We start from the raw sequence: 6,000 nt of genomic DNA, 5'->3' as shown, positions 1-6,000 counted from the left end.
AAAACTTTTAGCTTCCCACCATTGAATATGTTAGTTGTGGGCTTGTCATATATCTCCTTTATTATCTTGAGGTATGTTCCCTCCATACCCACTTTGTTGAGAGTTTTTATCATAAATGGATGTTGAATTTTGCCAAATGCTTTTTCTGCATCTATTGAGATGATCATACGATTTTTATCCTTCATTTTGTTAATATATTGTATCGCATTGATTGATTGGTAGATGTTGAACCATCCTTGCATCCCTGGAATCAATCCCACTTGATCATGATGTATGACTCTTTTAATGTATTGTTGAATTTGGTTACCTAGTATTTTGTTGAGGATTTTTTACATCTATGCTCATCAGGGATATTGGTAATTGTCTTTTCCTGTGGTGTCCTTGTCTGGTTTTGGTAGCAGGGTAAATGCTGGCCTCGTAAAATGACTTTGGAAGTGTTCCTTCCTCTTTTATTTTTTGGAAGAGTTTGAGAAGGATTGGTATTAATTCTTCTTTAACTTGTGGTAGAATTCACTAGTGAAGCTGTTTGGTCCTGGGATTTTGTTCATTAGGTGGTTTATGATTATTGATTCAATCTCCTTACCTAGTAATCAATCTGTTCAGGTTTTCTATTTCCACATGATTCAGTCTTGCATGTTTCTAGGAATTTATCCATTTCTTCTAGGTTGTCCTATTTGTTGGCATAAAATTGTTCATAGTAGTCTCTTATAATCCTTTGTATTTCTGTGGTATCAGTTGTAACATCTCCTCTTTTATTTCTGATTTTATTTACTTGAGTCTTCTCTTTTTTCTTTGTGAGTATAACTAAAGTTTTGTCAATTTTGGTTATTTTTTCAAAGAACCAGTTTCATTGATATTTTCTATTTTCTTCTAGTCTCTTTTTCATTTATTTCCATTCTGATCTTGTTATTTCCTTTTTTTCTACTAATTTTAGGCTTCATTTGTTCCTTTTCTAGTTCCTTGAGGTATAAAATAAGGTCGTTTGAAATTCTTCTTGTTTTTGATGTAGGCATTTATCACTATGAACTTCCCTCTTAGAATTGCTTTTGCCGCATCCCATAAGTTTGGGTATATTATTTCCATTTTCATTTGTCTCAAGATATTTTTTGTTTTCCCCTTTGACCTATAGTATTTCACTAGCATGTTGTTTAATCTCTGCATATTTGTGAATTTTCCAGTTTCTTCTTGTAATTGATTTCTAGTTTCATATCACTGTGATTGGTAAAGAATTTCAGTCTTCTTAAATTTCAATCTTCTTAAATTAATTAAGGCCTAATACATAATCTGGAGCATGTTCTAAGTGCACTTGAGAAGAATGTGTATTCTCTTGCTTTGGATGGAATGTTCTGTATATGTCTGTGAAGTCCATCTGGTCTAATATGTCATTTAAGGCTGAAGTTTCCTTATTGATTATCTGTCCAGGTGACCTATCCATTGATGAAAGTGGGGTATTAAAGTCGCCCACTATTACTGTAATGCTGCCTATTTCTGTTTAGGTCTGTTAATATTTGCTTGGCTGCTCCCATGTTGAGCCCATAAATATTTACAAATGTTATATCCTTTTGTTGGATTGACCCCTTTATCATTATATAATACCTTCTTTGTCTCTAGTTCTAGTATGTGAATTACAGTTTATTTTGTCTGATATAAGTACAGCTACCTCTGCTTTCTTTTGGCTTTCTATTTGCATGAAATATGTTTCTATCCCTTTACTTTCAGTCTATATGTTTCCTTAAAGCTGAAGTGTCTTGTTGGCAGCATATAGATGGGTCTATAGAGACACATTATAATTAAAATGTGAAAAGTTAAAGACAAGGAGAGAATCTTAAAAGCAGCAAGAGAAAACTTCTTCATGTACAACTTTTTATGTACAAGGGAACACCCATAAGACTATCAGTAGATTTTTCAGCAGAAATTCTGCAGGCCAGAAAGTAGCATGATATATTCAAAGAGATGAAAGAAAAAAACTTCCAACCAAGAATACTCTCCCTGACAAAGCTGTCATTCAGAATTGAAGGAGCAATAAAGAGTTTTCCAGAGAAGCCAAAGCTCAAAGAACTTCATCACCACTAAAGCAGCCTTACAAGAAATGTTAAAAGGGGTTTCTTTAAGCTGAAGAGACAGGGCACTAATTAGGAACAGGAAAATATATGAAAGTATAAATCTTACTGGTAAAGGTAAATATGTGGTGAAATTTAGAATAATTTAATGTAAAGATTAAAGATTAATCCCTTATAAAGCTAGTATGAAGCTTAAAAGACAAAAGTACTTAAAATAACTTTAACTACAATAATTAGTTAAGGAATACACAAGATAAAAAGATGTAGAATGTGACATCAAAACATAAAACGTGGGGAGGGGGAGAGTAAAAATGAAGAGCTTTAGAATGCATTCAAACTTAAGTTATCAACTTATAGACTGTTAATAAATATAAGTTCTTATATGTAAGCCTCATGGTAACCACAAAGCAAAACCTATAGCAGATACACAAAAGACAAAGAGAAAGGAATCTAAGCACACCACTAAAGAAAACCGTCAAATCACAAAGGAAAAGAGCAAAAGAAGAAAGGAAGAGAAGAACGGTAAAACAGCCAGAAAACAATTAACAAAATGGCGATGAGTGCAAACCTATCAATAATTAAATGCAAATGGACTAAATTCTCTAACCAAAAGATATAGCATGGATGAGGGTATATTTTTAAGTAAAAACAAAACAAAACAGGTTTTAGAGCAGAACAGGTAGGATGAGTAACTTATTTTAGTTCCTCTTCAGAGAGAAAATACTCACATGTGCACATATACATGTAAATGTACACACACACATCTGTGTATACATGCATAGAAAAGTCCAGAAGGACATGCAGTGCTTACTTTTGGTGGGACAGAGGAGTGTTATGGGTTGAGTGGTGTCTCCCCTAAATTCACATGGAGTCCAAACCTCTAGTATCTCAGAATGGGACCTTATTTGGAGATAGGGTCTTCACATAGGTAATCAAGTTAAAATTAGCTCATTAGGAGGGGCCTTAATCCAATATGACTGATATCCTTATAAAAAGGGGAAATTCGGACAGAGAGACACATAGAGAAGGAAGACGATGTGAACAGACATAGGGAGAAGACGGCCATTTACAAGCCAAGGAGGCAGGCTTGGAACAGATCCCTCCCTCACAGACCAACTCACACCTTGATTTTGGACTTCCAGCCTCCACAGCTGAGACATTAACTTTCATTGTTTAAGCCACTTAGTCTGTGGTACTTTGTTACAGCAGCCCTAGTAAACTAATACAAGGAGATTCATTTTTATATTCAGTAGTGTATGACATTTTTACAATGACTATGTGTGTTACTTCTACAATTAGAGGCCTCCCCCCTGCCCAATTTGTGAAAAAAAAAAATGGAATGAGAGAAGAGACATAATGAGAAGAAAAGGCCACCAGGCATGACCATCAATCACATAATTGGTTTTTTTCCTCCTTTATAAATATACAGAGCCTACCTCCTCCTGCTCGCCCCACCCTGGCCGCCCTCCACACTGCCCTTTGGGTGGTCAGCTTGCCTTGAGGGAACCCCTAGCACTGATGGCTGGTCTAGCTCAGGAGACAGGTGGGCCCCAATTTGCTAGGTCGCGATTGGTATTTGGTTGTGCAAAATGTCACCACGGCCATCTCCCTTCATCCCACCCATCTGCTTCAGGCCCAAACAAACAAGCAAAGTGTGATATTTCCAACCATCTCACCCCACAAATCAGAAAGCCCAACAGACCTGCAATAAGAATGTCTGCAAGCAGCTGGCACATTGTTACAAGCTCTGGTCCCTTGTTCACATGGACGGCCCTGTGGTTGCCTGCTGGAAAGCCATGTTAAAATAACAAACCACCCTGGGAGTCCCTGTAAGACAGAATTCTTCCAATAACACTTTTTCCCCTGGGAAGATGTTCTGCTGTCCTGGGGGGTGTCCACCATTGTGGAGGTGGTGCCCAGCAGTGGGACAGCAGCAGAAACCCAGGAAATGAGGGCAATGGCTTGTAGGGGTGAAACTAAAGGCCACAAAAGAGGGGCTGGAAGGTTCAGGAAGGGAGAACTCTGCAAGAGAGTGTGCTCTAACTCTGGTCAAGTACACTGAGCCAGGAGAACTGCTCTGACAGAAGCCACTGACTTTCTCCAAGCTGCATGCATCGGCTCCCGAGGAATCCAGTCAGCCTACAGCACTTCTGCAGCTATCACTTGGGCCATGAACATATCTGGGAGGGCCAGCAGGGAATCAAAACCTACTTTAAAATTGCAGAGTTTAAGAAAAAGAAATCCCAACTTATATGTTGTAAAGTCTAAATATTCGCAAAATATGCACAATTGCTTCAGCCACCTGTGCTTCAAAAGAGATTGTCCTCTATTCTTGATGTTTCCTCAGGGTCCCAGGATAAAGGAGGAAGTGAGGAAAGAACAAGCATTTGGAAGTACCGCCTGGGTACTGCACCATAACTTCAGCATATGACTGAACCTTCCCGGAGTGCTGGGGGCAGGGACCACTCCACTTGTTATACCCGAGGAAACCTGGGCTCAGAAAGGCGAAGTCTCTTTCCCAAGGGCTAATGGCTAGTAATGGCAGACTGTCCAGCAACCCTGAGACTTAGTTCAGTTTCTCTATGCATGCTTCCTCACCTGTAAGGTGGAAATGAACCCTCTCCTTCACGGGGGGTTAAAGATGACACGTAGTGTGTCCAGCTCCCGGCTGAGCACCCTGGGCACGAAAGATGACAAGCTAATCCTGAAGCAGCCTGATGGCCCTGAAGGAACAGGGAGGTCTGGCAAGGCTCTTGACTGGTGCCCACTTCTCAAGTCCATGAACAGGGAAGGAGGTGAGCAGAGGTATCAGAGTGAGGTCGGGAAAAGGACCTGGGCTCTGTGGTCAGTCACCTGGGCTCAGGCCGGTTCAGCCCTTCCTTCATGTGACTGCAGGTGACCTTAGTTACTTACCCTTTCTAAGCTTCAATTCCTCAACTATAAATGGGTAATGGGAGGGGTAATGGGTAATGCATTGCAGGGGTGCGTGGGGGTCAAGGAAGATCTTAGGACTCCTTCCACCCGGCAGCTCTTAGAGGTTCCTTCCAAGTTCTCCTCTTGCTTTTTTAAAATCCAAACAATTTATTCAGGATTAATTGTTAAAACAAGAAGTAAATGAATACATGTTATCTTGGCAGATATTATTTTTTTAATTCACCAATTCCACTTCAGAGCAATCCCATTATTCCTTTAGCATCAAACTTTTTTTTTTTTTGAGGAAGATTAGCCCTGAGCTAACATATGCCACCAATCCTCCTCTGTTTGCTGAGGAAGGCTGGCCCTGAGCTAACATCCGTGCCCACCTTCCTCCACTTTATATGTGGGATGCTGGCCACAGTATGGCTTGCCAAGCGGTGCCATGTCCACACCCGGGATCTGAACCGGCGAACCCCCAGACCACCAAAGTGGAACGTGCACACTTAACCACTGTGCCACCAGGCCGACCCCAGCATCAGACTTCTTGAAAACATATTTTACATTTGATGTTTTAACTTCCTCCATGTTGACTCTCCCCCCTTATAACCTGGTTTATGCCCTCCTACTCTACTGAAGCAACTTTCATTAAGTTCTCTAATAATCTCTTCCTTACCAATCTTCACGGCTTGTTTCTCTCCTCTCGATATCCAACTTTCAGCATCTCCTGTTGTTTTCCACCTTTGCCAGTGCCTTGGAAAAGTCACCCCTTTTGGGATGAGTTAAAACTAAGATGGAGGGGCCCCTCTACACATCTCTTTTTAAGGCCCCCACTTGGTTCTCTAGTGATGGAGCTGAAACTTTCCTCTGTGACCTTTAAAAGACCCCACACTTCATCTCCTCCAGGGGACCGTCACTGTAACTTTTGAGTGTCCAAGGGGCCCATTTGGAAGGGAAAGTGGGCCAAGTGTCAGTGAAATAGAACCACTACGAGAGACCAAGGGTCTTGCAGTTTTAACGATTGTTT

The sequence above is a fragment of the Equus caballus genome, chromosome 15, assembly GCF_041296265.1.
Source record: "Equus caballus isolate H_3958 breed thoroughbred chromosome 15, TB-T2T, whole genome shotgun sequence".
NCBI lineage: Eukaryota > Metazoa > Chordata > Mammalia > Perissodactyla > Equidae > Equus > Equus caballus.
The sequence above is the reverse complement of the archived record's forward strand: the minus strand, read 5'-3'. Positions refer to the sequence as shown.